Source organism: Calypte anna, chromosome 6, assembly GCF_003957555.1.
Source record: "Calypte anna isolate BGI_N300 chromosome 6, bCalAnn1_v1.p, whole genome shotgun sequence".
NCBI classification, from domain to species: Eukaryota; Metazoa; Chordata; class Aves; order Apodiformes; family Trochilidae; genus Calypte; species Calypte anna.
Window position 1 is genome coordinate 18,904,945 of NC_044252.1, and position 25,100 is coordinate 18,930,044.

The window sequence follows — 25,100 nt, forward strand, 5'->3', positions numbered from 1 at the left end:
AAAGTAATGGACTTGATTTGCAACAAGCAATATCCTGGTTACACAGTGGGGATAGGTATAACTTTAAGGATAGTGAAGTAGTGCTGTCCAGTATCTGCAGATGCCAAGAAACTTTTGCAACGAAGACTGAGGGGTGGGAAGAGAGTTAAGAACACCATGGTGTTGCTCTTGTTTTGGGCAGCAGGTGAAGCCCTGGGAGTTTCTGAGCTCCCTTTTAGTCTTGTTTGCTTTGATTGTTCATGAGACTTCAATTCTGTTTTCTATTGCAATCCATGCAGAACAATGCTGAATGGTTTTGTAAGAAAAAGCTCTTGAAGCTCAGTTGCACGGTACTTGACTTTGCAACAGAACAAGACTTACACAAAATAAAAATTATGCAAAATATGTTCCTTTTATATTACAAAAATTGTATACTTGCAGATTGCTTTGCACATACAGACTGAACTGTCACTGCCACAAGCAATGTTATCTCAGAGAAGGGGAGAATGTGGAAGGCATGATGCAAACATCCACTGACATCCACCTGCTCCCTAGAAGTCCCAGTGCCTCCCTGACTCCCCATCCATGGCAGTTCTTCTCGGGATGCCCAGCCAGCCAGAAGGCAGAGAAACTAAAGCCTGTACAAGACTCCATTGCACCTCACTACTGAAACTGAGGCTGCACACAAGTTGTGCCTATATTGTCAATTTATTTTAGATTACAAATACACTTTTGTGTTAAACTGTGACAGATGTCCAAAGCATCTTCACTGATCGTGTTTTTGTTTACAGTCTCAGTGCACAGAAACTGGATCCTTTTCAGATGAAACTACACCTGAAGATGCACTCCCAGAAAGCAACTAACACATCCCAAGCACCAGCAGCTGTCAGGAAGATCTGAGCTCTGGAGAGGGCAGAGGTCAGAAAAGGAGAGTTGGATCAGCAGAGATCATGGCTCAGTTGCAGGTGATCACAACACAGAAGCCAAGACAGCAATGGCTGTCTTGCATAGACAATGCAATGCTTTGCAAAGTCAACAGTCTGTAATAAGTACAGAACACCTTGTCTCTATCAACACAGCAGGAAAGAAAGGCATTAACTCTGTAAGAAGTGCCCAGTCATGTAGAGACTGATGTAAGAAAGATAACACGCGAGTGAAGTTGAGCTGTTCCCCAATACACTGCTTGCTTGAGATTTAGTGGTGCACTCAACAGTTTACCTTCTCCATTATGATCTTTACCCACATTCACACCTTCAACAGATCTACATTGAACATTGTCTCAGAACTTCAGCTGTGCTCAAAAACCTCAAAAATTGACATTGAATGCTAGGGCACTGTTGATCCTATTTCACTCTGCCTTGCCTAAGTATAATCACCCTTTAGGCTCCAATTACTACAGCCTCTTACATCTAAGAACAAGGCTCAAAACACTTACGTGATCAAAGGTAAGAAGATGGCTCCACAGTGTGTCTCTGGTCTGACAGAAACTACTAGGAATATTCACTTGGATTTTATTTTACTAGACTGACTGTACATTGATCAAGTCCAGCAGAAAGGTGATGTAGGGATTTCCACAGAATCATAGAATGCTAAGGGCTGGAAGGGACCTTAAAGATCATCTAAGTCCAATGCTCCCTGCATGGGCAGGGACACCTCCCACTAAATCAAGTTGCCCAAGGCCCCATCCAACCAGGCCTTGAACACCTCCAGGGAGGCAGCAGCCACAGCTTCCTTGGCCAACCTGTTCCAGCATCTAACTACCCTCACAGGAAACAATTTTTTCCTTATGTCAAAACTAAATTTCCTCTTTTCCAAGTTTTAAACCATTGCCCCCTGTCCCCTAGCTACACACTCATGCAAAAAGCCCTACCCCAGCTTTCTCGTAGGCCCCTTCAGATACTGGAGAGCCACTTTAAGGTCACCTTGGAGCCTCCTCTTCTCCAGGCTGAACAGTCCCAACTTCCTCAGTCTATGTTCACAGGTGATGTGCCCCAGCCCTCTGATCATCTTTGTGTCTCTCCTCTGGACACATTCCAGGAGCTCTGTGCCTTTCTTGTGTTGGGGACTCCGGAACTGGACACAGTACTCCAGGTGGGGTCTCACAAGAACAGAGCAGAGGGGGAGAATCACCTCCCTCTGTCTGTGCTGCTTTTGATGCAGCCCAGGTTCTGGTTGGCTTTCTGGGCTGCAAGTGCACATTGATGGCTCATGTCATTCTGGTAAAAAGCCTTTAATGAAACTACCCAAGAGACAGCATCATCTTCTGTGAGGAAGTCTTTTTAACAGAAAAATGATGCTGTCAAAAAGAAAATAATTTCGTTTGAGCTAAGTCAAGATTATTTAAATAATTCAGGATACTCAGAATACTCAGGATACTCACTCTCAGCATCACTACCCTCCGCAATTTACATTCTGCACAGAAGTCTATTCCTTTTTCTTTCTCTCTTTTTATTTGCCTGTACTAAACTAGCCTTATTTTCTGGACTATTTATCTTCCTCTTTTTCATGTCTAAAACTTTTCTAATTTGTCATGCCAGAAACTAACCTGCACTACTGTTTCTGCTCCTAAACAGTCCCATCCATTATTCCTCCAGCTTTGTTTTTTCAGTTTATGTTCTTCAGGAAACAGATGATACCTTTGTCCACTTCAAAGAAAGACCAGGTCCTTCAATTAGCTTGAAGAATTGAACTGCTTTCAGGCCAAAGTCACAGTAGATTTTATTGCTAGATTTAAGGCAGGATACGATCTCCACTAGAATTAGCTACTGCTGCAGCAAACAGTATTAATCTTTGTGCTCTACAAAAATGACTTAATGCTAAATGCAGAAGAAAACTAGGACCCTGGCTATTCATTTGCAAGTTGTCTGTAGCTGGAATTGATAGCTTTGCTTGCCCTTCTGCTAACCAGCTGAAGCAGTTAATCTTTTAAATATCAAACACTGATTTATTAAACAAAACAAGATAACTTCTGCTTAGCTCATGGGTTGATTGCTGATACACGTGGCATAAACAAGTCTCATCTTCTCTAACAAAAGAAAAATATAAGAATGGGAGAAAACCCCATAACACCTGCTTCAGCGCAGGCTCATCATGAATTTTACAAGACACTGTCTGAAGAATCACTCATTTTAATCTTTTCAAAACCTTTCTACAAGGTTCATTAAGGAGTTCTTCTATTAATATATTAACTTCAAACTAATTTAGCCTTTCTTAGTCTAAAACTTAGCATGTCCATCCATCTTACATGTATGTACAAGGTCTATAAAAGCTATACTGAAAAAAAAATTTAAAATAGGTGAGTACATAAGAAGTGTGTGTGTGCATTTTTTATGTGTATACAGATAAGTTTCAAGACAGTCTTGAAAAACTGAAGGGTTTTTTCTGATATGTTTCTCAATTGAACCATATTAAGTTTGTGATTGCCATGCTAGCAAGAGGTTGATTCAGTATTTTTGTATATGAATAACAGAGAATTCACTTAAAAGAAAAATGCAAGGAAACTTACAATTAAAGCCAGGAAAAATAATAGTGCTAGAAGGTTAGTGTGAATTATCTGTAATCATTCATGGACTTTTTCCACATTTTTTTATGTTCAACTAAGCAAAATAAGTATGACATAACTGATGCACCCTAACAATAGAAGCAAAATTTAGCTGTACATTTACTATATTTCTTGTAAAGCCAAAACTAAAAGGTGCTTATTTATTAAATTTTGTCACGCACACAGATAACATCTTAATATGCAACATTATATAAATATTGGACTGCTGCCATCAATTTTCTGTAAGCAGAAATTCAGGACTGGGTTTGAGCAAAATAAGCAGAATCCATAAAAGACAGAAGGTAACTAAATACAATGATAAACTCCTCCCCACAGAATACACTTATGTGTGTAATATATGACAGCTTAATTGCATACAAGTGCTTTAGATACAGATCAGCACTACTGGGATAGCACTGTTTTGCTCTCCCTTGGATACAACATATCTCCACAATAACCAACAAGCTTTTGTTTTGTTAATTTCCTGTTCCTCTTCTCAATAATTAACAACATATCCGTCTCTCATTTAGTGAACATAAATTCACTGTTATCAATTTTTACAGCAAACAACTCACTATAGTATCAAAGGGTCTGATATTAAACTCAGTGGGAAGCTTGCCACGGAACAGGATCAAGCTCAAGTTTAACTTCACTGTAGAAACCACTGAAAATAGATCCCGTTTCTTCTCCCAATTTCATTACAAGTCCAGTAACTAAAGAATCAGAAGACAGACATCTCCTCTCTCCAAATCCCTAAATCTAGCAATATGAGCTACCTCTTCAAACTGCCTATCAGTTTGCATTTTACATTATTAGAAGGGGAGATCTGAAGCTACTGGGCACTTGCATTAAATGAAACTGGAGTTCAGTAAGGCATAAGTATCAGTAAGCAGAAAATAATACTCTGTGCAGAGGAAGATTCCCATATGATGACTTGAAGAGGACTGATATAGCCAGAGTCTGAATCTTTTGGTAGACCAAGTAATATTACAGACACACTCTGGGGTTGCAAGGTCTTTTTCAGGTTTGGAATAGAAACAGCAAACTTCACAGCTAGATTAAGATGAATTTTATCATGGTAATAGCAAGACACTGGAGAAAGTGATCTTCTCTGATGAAGCAGAGGGAAGTTGGGCCAGGTTAAAATATCAATAGTTCATACAGTACAAAGGAAAAAAGAAAGAAGTAGAAATTGCCTGTAGAACAGAATTTTGGTGGGAATAGATCACAAGGAACTGTAACACACGTATTTCTACCAAGACTGAGATTTTTTTTTTAATAGAGTTATGAAACCTCTGGACATGATTTTTAAGAAAATGGTAGTAGTCATGTTGGGGTATACCTGAAATAAATTGCATTTATATGTTACAAAATCCTGATTCATGGATTGACTGGAATATTGGAATTCAGCAAAAGGAAAGATATGGAATTCTTGTAACAACAACTACTTACTCCAAAAATAGATTCTTGCTTTAGGAAATGGTAACGGGTTCAGAGTTTGAAAACCAGACTCTGAACTGTGCACTCTTTTTTAGCTTTTGCAATTATAGCATCATCAGTCAAATGAAATCCCAGAAAAAACCCTGAAAAGTATTGTATAGTTAGAGACACAACCTGCCTATATAATTTCTGACTTGAAACAAATCTGACTAAACAAATGACATACAAGGCCAGCTGAGGTGTATAGGCATGGGAAAGAATTATTTTTTTACCTCAAAAGTTATGGATAAACACCTTCAACAGAGTATAAAACCCATGCACAGAGAAATGTTCATCCATATTTTAAGGTTGTGTTAAAGAAGATGAACATGAAATATTAATATATTAAATTTCATTTAACAATTACATAGCAATCCTTACATTTTTCAAAAGTTCCTACCCATAAGTATGAACTTGAAAACCCATTTGAACTCTGTTTGCAGTTGGATTTAGAAGATTCTGGCTGAAATACATATGAGCACTGATATAATATATGGACGAATTTATAGTATCACCATCAGTTCACCCCAGCTGGCACTGCCATACCTGCCTCTCACCTTCCCGAGTGTGCAGCTACACCCTGTCCTGTGTAATCACATCTGCATTGGAGCTCACACTCCTGGCAGTGCATCCCAGTGCATCCCACTCCACCAGCTTGAGTCATTCACAGAAGTATTTTGGAACATATAAGAGAAGAATTTGGCTGCTCATCTCTGAATTACCAGATACTGTCAACACATTTAACCATTTCCTGCTCTGGATGGTCCTGGCTACAGCTGACAGAAGCTATCGCAGACCTGTCCATAACACAGATCTTATGGTTTTGCTTCTGCTGTGTTCTCACCAGAACTGAAGACACAGACAGAAGCACTGTAACAGTTACTCTGACTCTAAAAAACAGTAGTAGATCTCAGAACATAGTTTTGTCTCTTGATGCTGATTTCCTGATTCATTTCCAAAGAGCTAGGACTGCATCCTCATGCAGACACAGGATGACTGGCAATGCCTCCAGAATAACTGGAGTGTAAGAGTGATATTGTGAGTTAAAGCCCAGCCAGCATATTTTTCTTGTGCACCTGAAATAATAGGCTTCAAAGGCAGTGCCTTAACAAATGACCCCAAGGCTGACACTATAGCAAATGGATACCTCAGCTACAAACTGCACCTAGTGTTACAGTTCAGCTGAACATAGTTATGTTCATAGACCCTAAGAAGAGACAAATCATCAGTTTGTACTGCTGAAAGTCTGAAGAGATCCACAATCCACAACTGTCAAAAAGCATCCTTACTGCTTTCAATCTACATGTTTGGCAGCAGGCCACCTGGGCCCTGCTATTAAGGAGAACTTCACCTATTGCTATAGTTCCTGAAATTACATCCTGATTTCAGAAAACCTGCCAGAAGGTTTAATTAGAAATTTGGTAGATAGATAGTGAATGACCAATTGGCTGGCTGAAAATTATATCTCAAAAGCTGTTTCATACCAACATGCAGTGTGTCTTGCTGTGGAATGCTGCAGCCTGAATCAAGATCTTATTGCTCCAGAGGCAGCTGTAATCATGAAGGCTGAGTGAAAGAATTAAGGGAAATAAGAGTTGATGTGTAAATCTACACCTTTATACAACAGTGTAACAGATAAGTGGAAAGGTTGTAAAGTGGCTAACTACATTTGATGCTGAACTATTTTCAGGTTTTTCATTATTTTCCTGCAATGAAATCCCACCTGATGGATCCCCTCCTTTACCAGTCTCCTGAAGATTACATGTCACAAATCCTTCTTCTAAAGCCTGCCACAGCAGTAGTCTACCAGAATCTTGACTTGAGCAACACACCATCAGGAAGATCATCTATGCAGCCTCTGTATTCTAGACCTTTTAAAATACTGGATATAAATGCAGCATAGCAAATGGAATGTTAAGTTCAAATGCTAAATAAATGTATGTATCAATTATTCAGTGAATTCCAGCATATGAGAAAGAAATGGTCAAAAGGGATGATTCATAAGTTGACTTTGGAAGAGTGTTCAGAAAAAGAACTGTTCAATTCTGACTGCAAAATGAATTAGTTTCTGTGTGAGCTGAATCAGAACCCAAGCTACAATCTCATCCTCAAAAATTGATACAAAGCACTTACATAATCAAAGGGATGTCTATGCAATGACAGAACAAAATTAAACTATAACTAAAACATACAGATACAGCTTAGGGATAAGTCTGTAATAGAGAAATATCCAGTAGTCAAACAGAGGACCACTACTTATATATTTTGGCCCAGACAGATCAAAATTAAACTTAATTTTTTCATTTACATGAAGTAGAAATTAGAGTAATTTTCCAGAATAAGACAACTCAGTTATAGAACAGTGATAACAGGAGAAAAGTGAAACAAAAATGTTGTTTGAGAATACATCTATACCTATGGAAAACAAAGCTAGAAATACATAAAATAAAAACTAATAAAAGGGAACCATTAAAGTAGGGGCTTATGATCATGATTTTTCATATCTTATTTTTTGTACAAGGCACTTTTTAAACTTGAAACTCTATATGTAACACAGTTACAGTAAAATATAGCATTCATAAGATCATCAAGTCCAACTCCTGACCCAGTGTAGGGCAGCCCCAGAATCACACCATGTGCCTGAGGGTCATCCAAACTCGTCTTGAACTCAGGCAAGGTTGGTGCTGTGACCATTTCCCTGTGGAGCTTATTCCACTGCTCAACTGCCCTCTGGTTGAAAAACCTTTTCCTAATATCTAACCTAAGCCTCCCCCAATTCAGCTTCCTACCATATCCCTGAGCCCTGTCTTTGGTCACAGGAGTGAAGAGATCAGTGCCAGTCCCACCTCTTCCCCTCATGAGGAAGCCACAGACTGCATTGAGGTCACCCCTCAGCCTCCTCCAAACTGAACAACCCAAGTGACCTCAGCCACTCCTCCTAATTCATCCCTTAGAGACCCTTCAGTATCCTTGTTGAGTGTATGAAAAGGTGGTACCAGATTTCCCACATCAACCAAAGGAGGCAAATCTGCTCCATAAGGTTGTTATTCTTACTGATTAGTGGAACAGCATTAATCCAAGTCACATCCAGTAAAAACAACAACACTTGATTAAATGTTCCCGATTTAAGCCCTGAAGCTTAGTAGTGAAAGAATTTTAAAGGAATGTAATACACTTGAATATGTTTGATCAATGCAGAGGTTTCCTAACCATGGCCTGCTTTCAGCAGTTACTCAAGCAGAGTCGGATCATAACACCAGCTTTTTTGAGACCTGTCCTCTACATAATTATGACACAGAAAATGGACAGAGAATAGAACCAATAACAGGAAATACTGTTGCACTTGCATTCAAAGTATCTTTTTATCTGCTAAGGAATCTTGTTCACTGATTTTATATTACACTCTGAATAATGCAAATTTAACTTCTGCAGCAGAAACCCTTCAATCTATACCTTGGCTGCTTAGCTTTGGTGATGGTTCTGTTACTCACTCAACAGCATGCTCTGAATGTTCCCTTATGAGAAAATTTTGTCACAGGAAAAAGTAGTGTATCAGTTGTAATTCCATTTGATATCCAAGGTTTTTTGATTTCAAATGAAAATTAAATCCAGGAAATGTGCCTGTATTTAAACAAAAATATAAATTTAACATACACAAAGAAATGCCATGACATACAGAGAAGGTATCATGGTATAGTAAGAAATCTGTCACAAAAATGTCTTGTAATGTCACAAAACTATTGTCTTGTTATAGAAGGTACCAACATTAGAAAAATGCTTAACAAAGAGTGTGATTTTCAAAGTGAATTCCATTCTGCTATACAGAAATAGTTATTACAGGGCAGTAATTCTACCTCTGAGTTCAAAATACACTATGTAGAGGAAAATATAAAAAGACACTCTCAACAAAAATAAATAAATTAACCAAGGACACATGTTTTTAAAAAAATGGCAGAAATTAAGAACTATGAACTGGAAGTAAAATGATGGAAGTGTGAAGGGCAAAGATAATATTCCTAAATCACAACCATTTAGCACTTGCACTTTATTATTAAAGAAATTGCATAGAAGTATTTTAAGACATACTAAAAGAGTATTTATTGGAACTGGCCAAAAAGAGAGTGGGACATTTAAGATGTGAAAATGAATACATGATTAACTGCCAAAACCCCCCTTGGAATTTTTAGTCACCAGAGATGCTGTGCAGTATATTCATGGCTCCTCCCACATATCTTACAGAATGCTGTCACAATGGTCATCTACCTCTGCCTCCAGAGCTGTGCAACCCCAGGTTTGGTTTCTGCATTCAAAATATTATTTAATCTGTATCCTATCCAGAGTGCACAAAAACACAGAGGTAAAATCAGAGCCCATCTTTTTTTCTGTAATCCTTACATGCATATTCTCGGATAAACACAGGTACAATCTCTTAAATTTGCATTAGAAATTAAGGCTAGCTATTATTGTAGTTGGGCTGGATAGGTTCTGGGTCCCTTCCAACTGAAGTATTTGAATTATTCTATTCTACAGACTATTTACATTTTTTCCTGGTATCTGGAGTTAAATTTTTATTCTATATATCACTCTCATATTGCTCTTGTGCTTAGAGTTAAATGTGGACTTCTTCAAAGGCAGTAAAAGTACAGTCACATTTATGAACTACCACAAAAGTCATGTGGGACTATACAGGCACAGTGTCATTGAGTTAGGCATGTGTACTTTTTAATGGACAATATTTGGAGACAGTATAAAAGGTACTTCAGTTTAAAAATCATTGTAACAACTGATGAGAGTCTGCTTATTGGTTTCAACAGAGAGGCAGAAAGAAAACAATTTTAAAAATGAAGAAAAAACAGATCTAGAAACAGGTTTCTCTCTCTAACAGACAATACCATAGGGTAGGTTCTATAAGTGGTCTCAAAACTTCTAAAATTTTATTACTTAACAAATAACTTAAAAGCAAACTAAAAATTATTACCTAATATAACTTGTTTCTTCCTTGTACATCCTGCAATATTGAATATACAAGGAGTTGGAAATACACACCTCTGAAGAGCATCTGCCAACCCAGGCAGCCAAAGACACCTGGAGCATATCTCATGTTTAGAACTACAAGACACAAAGTGCAAAGAATGCATAGGCTGCTTTCCTAAGACATATTTATTGTTTAGTTTGGGGTGAATTAGGGTAGGAACAGTGTATTACTCCTCCAGATATTTCTCAAACCTCATTGGTGAGTATGTAGTATTTATTAAAACTGGATTACTGTAAATCTACAAAAAAAGAGAAATTCATTTTTTCATGTAGGGTTAAAACTATAATTCAGGAGCTCAGACTGAGAAAAAGAAAGTCTGTAAACAGGGAGGAATAAAATCGAATTTTTGCCATAGCACTGTTTGAGAAGGGAAGTAATTCAGCTTTTGTGTGTGTGTGTGTGTGTGTGTGTGTGTGTGTGTGTGTGTGTGGAGACTGGCTTCCTCTAAGCTGGGACAGGTGAAACCAATCTGTCTGCATAAAATAGCAGCAAACCTTAGTCACCCCTGGTCTCACATGATTCCTTAAGTTCCATTTTGAATGCAAGTTTCCTGTGTAGTATGAGATCTTCTTGGTAAAGACCTTATGTAAATTTACTGGGTAAAGAAAGGGATTGCATAATGAGCTTACAAAATTAAATGAAACTATTCTTCATTTTAAAATGTAATTTCAAAAATTTAAAAGGTATTGTTTAATGCAAACAGCTAATTACACCAATTACCAGAAAACTTTCAAAAGGTTTACAACAGCAGGCATCCTCAAGAACCTCATTTTTCTCAGGGGGAGGGTGATGGGAAGCTGAAGGAAATTCATATGCTATTTTTATAAAGGATTAACATGATCCTACAACTTCCCATCATAGTAAGACATGCTTGTGATGTTATTTAAGTATTATAGCATGCCACTATTTCTTCTAAGAAAGTATTGCTACTATCCAGCTATTCTTAGCAAGGTTTCTGAAATCACAAAGACTGCCTGAAGCCCAGTTTAAAGGATGCTGAAAAGCATTTTCAGAGGAAAAAGAAATAAAACTTAGGAAAATCCAAGTCAATATAATCAAAGTCCTTCCACTGACATACAGAACACATCAAATGTAAGGTCACTTAATTTCAGTGGCTGACTGAAGGATCTATCTAGGGCTATCTCCCAACTCCAGTGAGAGCCAAGACTGCCATGCAATACAAACAAGACCAAGTGAGCTACAAGTTGTACATGGAATTTACTGAGGCAAATCCAGGATTTAGTGTAAATCATAAAATTCTGTGTAAGAGGCCATTTAGCTGGGTTATCACAGAACTCCCTGAGCTAGATACTTCTCAGGTCAAAAGCACAATTTGCATACATGTTTTAGCAACAGATTCTCATGGTCAGCATGTCCAACTATGACAAACATGCTTTCCTTGACAGTACAGCCAAGAATTCTAGAAATGGAAACACAGCAAACATGTATTAATTTTTGAGATTATATAACCGGTCAAAAGGATTTCTCTATTTGTGAAATTATTACCTGTATCCTGTATGAATTTGTATCCTAGTGTGTATGCCTGTATCCTAGTGTCCATTAGAAATACTTTTCCAGGAGAAATAATTAGTATTTCAAACACATGCCTAAAAAAATAAATGTTATGTCTAGTAACAAGTTAAGCTTCTACAAAAATCTAATCTTTCATGTTACAATACCATTTGGTTTGAACATTCACATGTCATATATACTGCAGTATCTTACTCTCTTTAATCTTTCCATACATATTTCTTGATGAGCTAGTAAACCAGCTTCCTCTGTTATATTCTCAGAAAAAAAGTCTGTGACCATGCACTCTTCATGTACAGATAAAACTTCATCAGTACACATACAAAATAACAACAAACACGGGGAAATTTCACCTGTATATACAAGCCTGCAAAGTCTGAGTCATCATTTCATCTCCATGGAACACAGCAATGTAACCTAGAATTAAGCTTATTAGGAATTCTTGAAACTTTTGCTGCTCCTATACAAGTTTAACCTTACTATAGAAAAACACAGCTATATAAACAAAACATTTGAAAATGTACCAGAAAGCACTTTGTGTCAGAATAAACATGTAACTGTATTTGAATTTATAAAATATCCGTTTAAATAAATCCTCAAATTCATGTTGATTATACATCAACTAAATATGTGTAAGATTTTCAGATGCTCCAAATATACTCAACTACAAGCATTGATTCATATGAAGCACTCATAATGGAGAGCAGAACATAAACCAGTATCTCTGGATACTGCTTCTTTGCTAACTTAACATTCAGATTCAATACATTCAATACATTTAAGTAATTTATTTAGTTAAATTATTTCTAGAGCCATATATGCAAAGACTGTGGTGCAAATTATTTCTTTATTATATTTAATTATTTGTTGAACTGTAGAGTATTATAGTAAATGGCATGGGCCTGGTCTCAAAGAATGTGACAGATTTTCTGAAAAACTACAGCGAATGTCTTAATATCTCAATTTGTTAAACCTTGAGTTTTAAAATACAATTAATAGAAATGTCTTAATATTATCTAGCAGTTAGCTACATCAACCTTTTTTTAACGTGCCTTAATAGCATATTTGGTTTATGAATAGTCATAGGCAGTTCTCCCCCTCTACTCTGCCCCAGTGAGACCTCACCTAGAGTATAGCATCCAGTTCTGGGCTCCCCTGTTCAAGAGGGACAGGGATGTACTTGAGAGAGTAAAAAGGAGGGCTATGAAGGTGATAAAGGGACTGGAACAGCTGCCTTATGAAGAAAGGCTGAGACCTGTGACATTTTAATCTGGAAAGGAAGACTGAGAGGGGATCGAATTAATGGATTCAAGACAAAGCACAGCAAGTTCCATCTCAACATGAGGAAGAATTTCTTTACTGTAAGAGCTACAGAGCCCTGGGACAGGCTCCCTGGAGAGGTTGTGGAGTCTCCTTCTCTGGAGATTTTCAAGACCCATCTTGATGCATTTCTGAGTAATCTGCTTTATTTCTGATCCTGCTCTGGCAGGGGGGCTGGACTCAATGATCTTCAGAGGTTCTTTCCAACCCCTGACATTCTGTGATATATCCATTCAGTTTGTCCTTGCTCTCACAATGCAGTTCATTCTGATAGTCAAGATTTAACCAGCCAACAGACACAAAACAAATAAAGTAATAAGTTGGCTGCTGAAATTCACTGATGCCCTCAAAAGTTGTTCAAGCACACATCTATCTCAGTGAAAATGCTGGTAAGCTTAATAGAACTGTGAAGTCTGAAAAAGAATCTACAGTACTGAGACAGCAAAAACATTATGTAGCTTAATAAAAAGCACTCAGCACAGGAACAAGAACTGCTGAGAAGTCAGTTGAAAATATTTTCTTTCCTTCAGATGTATTTAAATTACAGAGTGGAGAAGCCTGTGTGATTTAGCCTTAGAACTGAAACTGGTTCAATGACTCGGAAGTTTAAGCCATAGAGGGATTAGTGGAATTAAACAAACTGGAGAGCAGAGCAGGCACACGTCTAGAAGCCAAAAGAAGTAAAACAACAGACTACACAAACTAGTAAATCAACCTTAAGTTCATAGTAGAGGTTTCAATGTCTACAATTAAACTCAATATCAACTACCTCTTCCCACTTTAAAATAGAAATGCTTTAAACACTTATCTATCCACGTGAGCTTTTTTACAGCCTACCAGTATACTGCTATTATAGTCTTGCTAGACTAAATCCTGCTATAAGCAATTATATTCTATAATTTTTTTTGTTTAGTTCATGTAATTAGTGTAATAGTGAATAGTGTATAGGGAATAGTGTAAGGTAAATTAACCAAGATCCAGCTATACAATGTGGTGTTCAAGCCAACAGTATAGCTATACATATTATACTGGTATAACCAGTTATGTTCTAAAACTGAAAGTATTTGGTTTTCACAGGATTAATACACTTATTACATAAAAGCTCTTCTACACAGGCACAAGGCTTTTTAATGAATATGTCTTTGTCATCAGCTTTAGCAGATTATACTGGAAAAGGTGTTTGCAGTTCTTTCATAACATGAAAACTTTCAAAATTAATGATTTTGCTATCCAAAAACAAATTCAAAATTAGTACTTTCTGAGACATCTTCAGTTTTTAAGATAACTCCCTTAATCTGAAGGCTTCAAATGCAATTTACTACTTCTCCAAAAGTACCATTGTAAAAATTAAGAGTTCTCTTTACTGCTACCAGTGCTGGGGTTAAGGTCTAAAAGGGAATTATGACCAACTTTGTCAACCATGTTGTTCACATACTAAGAAAACAAAACAACTTGGAAAAGAAAACACCCTGACCTTGTTTTGAGCTGAGTAGGACTAAATGACTGGCACAGTCCCTTCCAATCCAAATGATTCCAGGATTGTTACATGGCAGTTCAGCACTTTACAAACCATTAAGGGTCACTTCAATACTGAAGCAAAAAGTAGTCACATTACTGTACATATTTTAGATCTACTGGAAATAGGAAGTATTCCAGACAAAGGAAATGTAGATCTTCTGTATGGAATGGAGTTCTGCTTTCCCAGAGAAAACAACTCTGAAAAAAAAATAAAGGACACTAAAAACAAATGTTTTCTATGAAGTTTCACAAGGGAGGTGGCAAAAAGTTCCCCTCACATGAATCACTCATGACACAAATAACATAGTGTTTTTCAGTGTTTTTAAAGAAAAAGACAAGCCACAGAGGGTGCAAAAGAGAGCGGTAAATTAATCCAGGCTTGAATTGCGAGAACGGGAGGAAGAGATGTAGATCAGACACACTTAACTTTGGTTCAATACAGTACAAATTGAGAGGTGACTTGACTGTGGTACATATGTATGCATCTCCGACTGGGCAAATACGTCCATTTTTAGATACTTGAATCCAACAGAAAAAAGGCATAAAAGGAACAAACAGCTGGTCCTTGCTGACAGACAAACTCAAACTAGAAATAAGTCATTGCCCTTTGACTGTGAGTGTCACTGACTGCTGGAAAAATCTGTGGATGTGGATGACAGTTCTCAGATGTCCTCCAAAGGCTGCACATTAGCATTGCTGCCTTTCAAACAATGAGCTTAAAACAGACACCTGGTTTAAGTAAATGACATCATAAAGGATGGCAGACTCTAGCTAGAGGTCTTCATGGAGACTGGGCTTTGCAATTCAATGAGTTGTCTTATTTTCCCAAACAACATGCTCTTAGTTTGCCCTCCTGCCTTAAAGTTTCATATGCCATTATCCATGTAATGACCAAAATTGCTTTTTGCCTCTCCAGCTTTCCCTCTTCCATAAGAATTTTCCAAAATTCATCCCCCTGTATTCAGTCACACACATCTCTCTCTTCTCATCACCTTTGCTGCTTTTGTCCTGCTACTCTGTACCAGCCAATATCACCTCCTCATTTTCTTCACAAGACATTTAGAAGAAGTCCTTCAATTTGAGTGGATGCCTTTCTTCTGTCATATCCCCTTCTATCACAATACCTGCAGTGTTTGCTATTCAGATCTGCTTTTTCTTTCTTTCCCAGTAGACAAATGACATCTGCTTACTTTCTTCTTGCAGTAATTATTAGCTTTCTGAAGGTTAATATGCATGTCCTGGACTGTTCTCTATAGAAAGTGCTTGAAGCTGTACAGTCAGCAACAACACTAAGAGGACTACTGCATGGCTTTTACATCTGACTGATTTATTTTTGCCTTCCAGTAAAAAGCAAACATGTTACCTCCACATGCCATACTGAACTAAGAGGCAGCTTGTGATGCACTGCAACCCACAGGTGCTTTTTTGCAGGCTCTTTCTCACCAGTCTTTCCAAGCTAATGTAACAAGTGATACCATTTTCTGCCCAGGAGAGTCAGAAAACTGTTACCTTCATTACTCCAATTTTGTTATTGTACCTATTACCAAGAAATAAAATAATACTAATCTTATTCTATCATCAAACAAGTAACCATAACTTCCATTTATTATGGCAGACAAAAGTAATGGAGTAGGAGTAATTTTGCTTCCCTTTAAAATATTTTTTTTCCTGACAGCCAGTTTTTAAACTGAGAAAACAAAATGAGCATGTTAAATGCCAAATCTCTGCACAAAATCTTAGACAAAATTATCTCATACTTGTGTGACTATGACATTTATGAATATATTTGCCGAAAGGTTCTAGCCAATCAGTTGAATGCTTTTGCAAAAATCATATTCTCAAAATAAAAGTATCATTTTTCATTCTGAAGATGATCTGTATTCGTTCCTTTTAAACTACATAGATAAAACAAGACTATCCTTTTCCTAGTGATGTTAAAAAGTTTTTTTGGGGGGGCAGGGGGTCGTCTCTTTCCTTTGCACAAAACAAAAAATTATGTGGGGTTTTTTTTTGGAAGGAAATAGTAATCCCAGTTACAGACGCAGTTCCTACTGTATCTCTGCATACAGGATTTTAAAATAGATTTTATTATTTTCCTGCTATCATTCTTTAAAGCAATTCACTCTACATACGATTATAGAAAATTCCTCAAGTTTTTTCCTCATGAATACTAAGCCTGTCTGCAAAATGCTACTACCATCATCAGGACAACCAGTACCTGAAACCAGTACCTCTTTTGTGTTCCATCCACATAACTGAATGGTTTGTTGACAGCTTTCAGAAGGTTTTACATTCAGAAACTCTTTACCTATGAAGTAGAAAGGAACTGTGTGATTTAATTTGATCCTTTCTACTTCGTGGCAGTTACAGAACAGCATACTATAAAGTTTTGAAACCGTAAAGAAAACTGCACTTTGAATATTCGCTTTCTCTCTCAAATTAAGGACACTATTAAGCTTAAATGATAACAAAACTGTGCCATGGTGCTTTAAATATGACAGCACAAATAAGTTCATAAAATATTAATTACATTTCCGCAGTCAAGGAAGTATCTACACTGACAAAAAAACCATGACTAAATACTGCCAGGTACCTGTTCTCAGCAAACATAGCAAAAGCTTTCTTTTCTGACCACATTAATCAATTTTTTATCTTGTTAAGTTGAAAATCAGTTGCTGTACTCATTTTTTGGCTTTATTATTAATGGCATTAATATTAACACTATTTTTGTTTGATTTATTAATCAATTAAAAATAGGTTTTAAAGATCTCTAGAAAGATCTATCAAGTTTCACCCTACAAATTCTAGAAGCTCAGAATTTATTGAGAACATTAAAATAAACTTGAAGGTTTGCCACATTATGCTCTTCTAAGATTCGTGGAACTCTCAATAAAGTTCAAGTGGCTGCAGTTCCATACCTGGAGGTAGCAGCAAGTGATAGCATTACCTACAAATATTCTACAAAATTACATATAGTCAAAAAAATCCTCAGGTAGTTCAGTATCTTCAGGTTTAGCTATTTTCAGGACCAGGGCACAAAGATTAACTATGTTTCCCATCTAAATTCCTCTGAATTCCAATCAGGAAATTCTGGAAACTCAGTAGAAAAGCAATTTTTTTTTTTTTAATTACAAAAATTTTTAGAAAAGGTCATACTTATCACATTTTAATAACTACTCCACTTTGATTTACAATTATAGAAACCTTTGTTGAAGAACTTTTTGTTCAATTTCTTTGAAGAGCTTTGCAATTTAATTCTGAACAAGAAAATACAGGTGAACACGTTCAGATCAAGTCTTCTTCAAATCTAAGAGTAACACATTAAAAAGAATTCAAAATTATAATTTATTCAGATTTCTTTTTCCTTGAAAGCAAATTTCTTTCAGAAGACACCACTTCTGACTGTGCAACATGGTTAAGTCAAACTTATGGAACTTTGCCTTACTCCAAAATATCAAAGGAAAGACACTGAAATGGTGACTGAGGAGGGAAGAGAACAGACCTAATGCAGCCACATCATATCTATCCCCTTACTAGAGGTCTGCAGACTTTATGAAGAAAGCTGAAAAAATGCATGAAATCAGTCACACCAAGTCAATGGGAAATGAAGGATAAAAATATATAATTGTAAAACTATGCAGAGCCCCTAAAATTACTCAAAAGAAGCAGCTACAGGCCATTTTAGAATCAAATGATATTTTTAGTTCTTCCATTGTCATTTAGTATTTTGTAGGCAAAATATTTTATTTGCCCTTGATAAATCTCACTGGTAATTTAAAGATTTTTTTTCCATAACTATTAAAACCATCATTTTTATTAATAACAACCATTTCCAAACATTGTAACACTATGTCAATCTGAAGTCCCTTAAATAAAAACTAAAGAAATTCTTCACTAGCAAAAAATTCTCATATCAGCTTATTTTCTAGAAAACAGTTGTATAATTCTACCTCAGATCACAAATCAGCCTATCAAAGGCAGAGTCAGAGCTGAAGCTACAATTTTAACAATTCTAAAATTAACTATCATAATTTTACCTCCATATCTTGTAATCCTAATGGATATCTCAGACTGGTTATTGGAGACTGAAAAAAGGGATTAGGAAACACCTTTATGTTGTAATTAATACTGATATACTTGATGTCAGGGCTTTTTTTTTTTTTTTTTTGGTGCTGTCTAAAACACTGAGGTGAAAATAAAGGTGCTGACGACCAATACTATCTTACTGTTGCAATGGGATACTATCTCTTCATATGGTGAATGCTTGTCATAGATTTAGCTAACAGACAGATTAGGGAAATGGGAAGGTTAGCATATAAAAGACATTCCTTTCACAGAGTAAAACTTTACAAACATTAGTTCAAGCTAGACATTCCTGTTTAAAAAAAAGAAAAAGAAAAAAAAAAGTGTTAATTATGCCTAATTAGTAGCAACACTTTTATATGCTGCTATGCACTTATGTCATCCAGAAAGGGGGAAAAAAACCCAACTACCGTAAGCATCAACAGAACACAAATCAGTTACAAGTTATGAAATTTTCTACTGAAGATCCAAGAAAAAAGCTTGTTAAAGAAAAAAAGCAAAAATGGATTTACATTCAAAAATGTTACTAACTTGAACACTTGATTAACTTACAAACTTTAGGGTAATGAAATAATTAGTACTTTAAAAAACTTTTCTTATATTTGATATTCATCTTTTGTCCAGCATTTTTTTCAAGCCACTTATTTTTGTATATAAGAAACAAAGGAGTCCCACAACATAACTTGATACCAAATAGTTGAGATGTGAACCAAATAAATGCAAAGCATACCTAAACTACCTATAAATATTTATATTACACTCTATTTCAAAGAATTTGAAATACATATTACACACTTAAGACTGAGGGGACTATTAAATTCCTACTTTTTATATTAATCCCTACTTAATTTTCTACCTAGCAAGTTTTAGGTGTCCTTAAAGCACTGTTATTAAATGCAGACATTATAGATCCAGCAATAGATTAGAATTCTCCTCCTCATCCAATCTACTTCTAACTCCAAAAATAAAACTAGCACTTGTTTTAACGACCTGCATTTAATCAGAACGGTGTATTATGGCTCACAGAAATGCAAACCTTACCAGAAAACGTGTCTTCCATTGAATCTCAGGTTCCTCCTATAATGCCAGAGAAGCAGGTACTGCCAATAGCCCAGAAAGCCTGCAGGCTGCACTTGTCCAAACTAAGAGTCAGGCAACAGCTGCTCAGCTTAAAGCTACAAACTGTGGCAAGATGCACAACTGACACGCCTTGTGCAAGCCATGAAGAAGACATGCATTTGGCTGGCTCACTGAGAGGTCAGGTTACCCACCTCCCCAGATAAAGGTTGAAACAGTGGGACTCAGAGGGAAGGAAGTTTAGAAATTAAAGACAAGCATACATCCTGCTAAGACTAAAAGCATTTGATTTTGACAGCTGGGTTATAAACACGAGCGACGTAAATTCTGCTGGAATTTTGTCTTAAAATATATTAAGAAATAAGTTAGCCTTCACACAAGCTTTTGAACAAGTTATATTTATATCAGTGTTGTTTAAACAGTCCAAAAGCAATAAATGGAGCTAGTTTTGTTTTAGGAAACTTCAGCTGAAGCATTATGAAAACCACAACATGAATTTCTTTATTAGCAAATGCTCTACCTTTACAACTGCTAGGCACTCTGCACGACAGTCTGTACTAAAAGGACACAGCATCAGCTTTAGCAGGACAAAGGGCCGTGACTTAGGCAACAATCAAAAAACGTTTCTTTGAGAGGCAAAGAAGAAAAACTCCTCAGGGCTTCCAGAAGTGTGATTAACTGTAAAGAAATTACAAATAGAGCTACTTAAAAAGACAGCAGCGCCTTGCCAGCTGCATCCATGTTAGTGAACTCCACTGACACCAGAACTCTGCCTTCATCCCAGCAGACATTAGTATCAGGCTCTGACATTTTCATCACTTCTTTTCCTCATTCTAGGCTTAGCCTTGTCTACACGCAGTTTATGTCACTTTTACAAGCAGCAGGACTACATCGGTGAAAAGTTAGTTATGAAGTTTGCTGGAGTACACAAGAGGGGAAAAACATCACACTGCTACAAGAAAGCTTTCTCCATTTCCCCAGGAAGCCTGAGAGAGCCATCCCTGTGGAACTGGAACGTGAGCAGTACACTTGGACTCCCTTTGTTTACACCGTGAATATACCTCTTGTCCGAAAATCCTCTACTGGAGGAATGATTGTGACACCCAGCCAATGCAACACACCATTATTTTTTCATTGACAATCCCAGCATATACTTTCCTGGTTGGCAGAATGACAATTTATTGTTGTTCCCAATTTCATGTTGAAAACTAGCATGCTTAGATTTTTATAGAACTCATGTTAAATATAATTTAAGGACCACCATGGGGGTACATTATAGAATTTTAAAACTAATTTTATTTAGAGGTATCCATTTTATTAACACTACCTCCCCCCAAAAAATTACAAAATAATAGATTAATTATTCTCATCAGTATAGGATCCATATAAAAGCAAACAGTTGAGAATCTAAAGAAAAAAATAATGGTTTTGGTTCTATGAAGAAAATTGTACAGTGTATCTTAGACTTTCACAAAAAAAAATGTTTGTTTATAAATAAAACATAAAAGTTGATTTTCTTCTAATTTATTTCCTACAAAGAGTATCTTTAAAGATGACTCAAATCATCTTTAGGCTTGAGGTCCTTGGGGTTTTTTTGCTTCTGATTGACATGCTAACATAAACATACCAAGAAAGTTCCATTGTACACTTGAAAAGTTCCCATGGACATTACTTTCACAAGGGGCATTCAAACAACTGTCCAGACCTTTAAAATAATAAACAATAATATACAGTTTAAGCATTAATTATCTGTATCTAGAATCCCCTTTCTCTTTTCTAAAGACTAATTACTCTCCATAAAAAATAAGTTTTCTTTTAAAACTAACAATTGGATGAACAAGAGTGACCAAAGACGTAGTGTGGTTTATATCACTTAAGAAACTGACATCAAATCTGAACAAATTTGAAAGACACAAAAGTGAAAAGAATACTGAAGCAAAATGTTTGCAGCCTGCTTCATCCTCAGACACCTCTTTTTATTTAGCTTTTGATTTTCTTAGATTACAATGCTACAAGAGTTATCCTTGTACAGAGAATGGGGAAGGAGGGGACTGGGAAGGAAGGATTCAAGTTTATTTCCAACAATGACTCTGGATATAGGCATCAAATACAAAGCACAAACTTTTTCACGTACTGTAGTTCCTTCTTTAAGATGAAAAAAGACTCAACTCAAACTTTTTTTAACTTTCTGCACAAAAATGTCAACACTACACGAACTGTGACAATGATTGATTCTTCAAATCCAATTCCAGTGAAAGTTCTGGCCCATCACAACTAAGAACAAACTTCTATTAAAATCAATTTGTAAGAAACAGAACAGGCTGAAAAACAGGATTTCCTTTCTATGAGAGGAAATCTGGTTTCAATCCAAATCCCATTAAAAACATTCTAAAAACTTTTTCCTAACCAGAGAGTCTGAGTAACAAACAGAGGTGCTAAAACAGTGCAGTTGAAATGTCTTCTGTGTTCGTAGGTGAAAATTACATTCTCTGTAGTAACAAAGATGCTGACAAGGATGTGGATGTCACTGACCAGCTGTGGGAATTGCAGGCATCTGCAGTTCCCAAGGGTCCACGGTCAGACTGTCCCTGGACCAGAGACTGTACCAGGACCAAAGTCACAGCTCCTCAGTTGGAAGCCTGAGAGCTCTGTGAGCTAAAAGCAGAGCTTGCAGGCTCACTATTCCAGACCCAAGATGAGTATCCTACAGAGCAGGCCCTATATGAGTTCCTAAAGACTCTCAGTCCCAGATCATATTACTGGGAATTCTGGCTTCAGAGGTCTGGCACGTTTTGAAGCCTTCTCTGGAACTAACAACACTGGCAGCTGATCTGCCAGCAAGACCATTCTAGCCCTGAGGACTCTGAGGATTCAGGGTCCTGAGCAACAAAACCTTAGCACAGTAGTTCCTGGAGTTGGACCACGCGTGGCTGTAAGGTTCAGTGCTCAGGTCACTAAAAACTGCTGAAGAAGCGAACATGAAGAACTCACAACATGCTTAGAGCTAGGGGGACATAAAAGCAGGAGTTTATCTCAGCATTAGGAACTCTGTGTTTGCAGGATTCCTGGTTTTACATAAAATCCCTAACTACAGAACAAATAAAGCTTTTGAGAAGTCTTCCTCTTAAATCATGAAGGACACTCCCCATTAAAGTAATGGGCTCCTCTTTAAACAAATTATGAAAGAGAGTTCTGACCTTTATCTCCAGGAATTGCAAACATTTTGAAAGAAAAGTAGTGGAATGCTGTCTGGTCCAAGAGAGCTCTTCCAAACATTAATCTGACAGCCCTTGAGATCTTTTCAAGACTGGCTGATACAGACTGATATTAATAAACAAGTTCACTTCCACTTTTGAAGCTTTTTAAAAACTGTCTTGAAAATAATTCCAAGTGCAGTAATAATTACTCTAGAGCTGACAACCATGTGAACTGTGTGCACAGTTACACGTCTGTACTGAAGCTCAATTTGTAGCAAAGCTGTGGATCAGCTTTCCATCACTTTCAGGCTTAATTTAAGCTATGGGTCTGAGCTGGAACTTTCTAAATGGCTTGTAACTTTCTTACCAGACAAACTTAACTTCATTCTCTCTCATACTGATGTGTGCACTGATTGTGCACAAACTAGACTTTTTTTTTTAATTGGTAAATGAAAAGAGTTTTATCTTTTTTTTTTTTTTCTAATGCATTCTAGTTCCACCTATGTCACTATTGGTGTTCATGTTTCCATCCGGTAGAGATTCCTTTTATTTATTTCAAGTAATCAATGTAATTGCTGCCTTTGGGCAGAGGTACATCTATATAGTTAAGTACAGTGCAATGATGTTCAAAATAACACCAAATCAGCTAGTGCCATCACCAGAAAGGGACATTTTTGGGGCTGCCTATATTGTTTTCAAATCAACTACTATAGGGGATTTCTCCACATCATGAGAATACTCCTCTTCAGATCTGAATGAGTCAGCAACAGGTCATGCCTTTACACTGTACTATCCTGCACAAACCAGACGTGTATGATTTCTTTCTGAAATAAATTAACATCACAAATAAATTAACATCACATCAGTGCTCTCCTGAACTTCCATCAGGACCTTTACACTTGGATCTCAAATTGTACTATGGTATCTTACTACATAGCAAATACTTTTTGAAGTACAATTTTCAAGGAAAAACTGTAATATAGGTTCTACAAAAAATTAAAATTAAATAAAATAAATACAAAGACCTGAGAACCTATGCTCAAAGTTTTTGTAGAAGCAAACTAAGACTTGAAAACCCATCCTGGCAAGGCTTGAGAAGAACAGTAATAAGAAACATTTAGTATTCTTGATCAAAACAGTACAAACAGAATGAGAGAAGGGGTTCTCCCTCTATTCTTCAACAGGTTGAGCAAGATGAAGAAACTTAATCTTAACAAGAGGTAGATAGCTAACAATGAAAATATACATGTAAAGAAATGCTAATTTCCTGTTGCTGATATTAATTCAGAGCAGTGCACAGCACTGAAATTACCACATGGGTACTCATAACCTCTGACTCTCAAAGCAAATATTTATCATAGCTTAGTTATACTGCTGTCTTGTCTGAGAGAGCCTGGTAGTGATCTGACAAAATGAGCAACAGTTTAAACCATTTCTGGAGGCCTACAAATCACAAATGCTGATGGAAATATCATCTTCACTGTTCTACAAGTTTTGCTGAGTCTGAGTTAATTTGCTTCATAGTAGCTCATGTAGTGCTATGTTTTAGATTTATGATCAAAATAGTGTTAATAATACAGGGATGTTTCAGTCGTTCCTGAAAAGCACTTACACAGCATCGAAGTCTTTTCTGCTTCTCATGCTGCCCTGCAAGCAAGTAGGCTGGGGGTGCACAGAGGCTGAGAGGGGACAGAGACAGGGCAGCTGACCAAAGGGATATCCTCTGCTATATGACAACATGCTCAGCACTAAAAACTGGAGGAAAGAGGAGGAAAGCAATATGCTTGCCTTCCCAAGCAACCATTACATGTGATGAAGCCCTGCTGTCATGGAAAAAGCTAAATATATACCTGCTGATGGGAAGTAGTAAACAAATTCTTTATTTTGCTTTGCTTGCAACACACAGCTTTTGCTTTATCTATCAAGCCATTTTTATCTCAATCCACAAATTTTCACACTTTTACCCTTCCAACTCTCCCATGACACTGGGGTGGAGTGAGTGGCAGTGTGGTGCTTAGCTGCCTACCAGTGTTAAGCTGCAACTGTTAAACCACTCCAGGATCAATATACTCCCTTTTCAACACCTCCAAACTACTACTAAGTGAAGGGTTCTGATGACATGCTGTATCCTGTGATAAATCCTCCACTGCATTTGACACTGAGTTGTTATTGGTGTTAGTTGAAAATTCTCAGGTTTAGATGAGACTACCTTATGGTTGAAGTTAAATCCATCAGCAAGAGAGGATGCTGAACAGCTGAAATTAACTTTTTTTAAATCAATCTGCATGGACAGGACAAGTTTCTTTCTTTAGAAGTACACACCCATGAAATATAATCCCAG

The 25,100-nt window shown here is 36.8% G+C and overlaps 1 protein-coding gene across 1 annotated transcript in view; it reads right to left on the reverse strand.

The window, feature by feature from the left end:
- PLCE1 (phospholipase C epsilon 1) overlaps positions 1-25,100 on the reverse strand; it is a 124,844-nt gene that overhangs the window by 58,284 nt on the left and 41,460 nt on the right.